The following is a 245-nucleotide window of genomic DNA, read 5'->3' on the forward strand; positions in this document are numbered from 1 at the left end:
TAGAGAAAAAAACACTATGATAATCTTAATTACAAACTTTACCATCATGAAGGAAGGCATATTTAAGGCCGCTCCAAACCTAATTACTTCAAGGGACTGGACACGCAAGGCTCGACGGAGATATACTGTACGCATTCCAGCGAAAACCCCAATCCAGTATATTCCGGGCAGCCATCCATATCCATCCCCCCCCCCCCAATAGACTACATCACAAGAGACTCTCTAAGGACGCCACAGGACACGCC

At 46.5% G+C, this 245-nt stretch overlaps 1 protein-coding gene across 1 annotated transcript in view; it reads right to left on the reverse strand.

Moving 5' to 3' along the window:
- Positions 1 to 245, reverse strand: part of LOC119592508 (teneurin-m-like) — a gene marked incomplete in the record, with an annotated part of 54,907 nt that overhangs the window by 36,377 nt on the left and 18,285 nt on the right.

Source organism: Penaeus monodon, chromosome 30 (genome assembly GCF_015228065.2).
Source record: "Penaeus monodon isolate SGIC_2016 chromosome 30, NSTDA_Pmon_1, whole genome shotgun sequence".
Lineage (NCBI taxonomy): Eukaryota > Metazoa > Arthropoda > Malacostraca > Decapoda > Penaeidae > Penaeus > Penaeus monodon.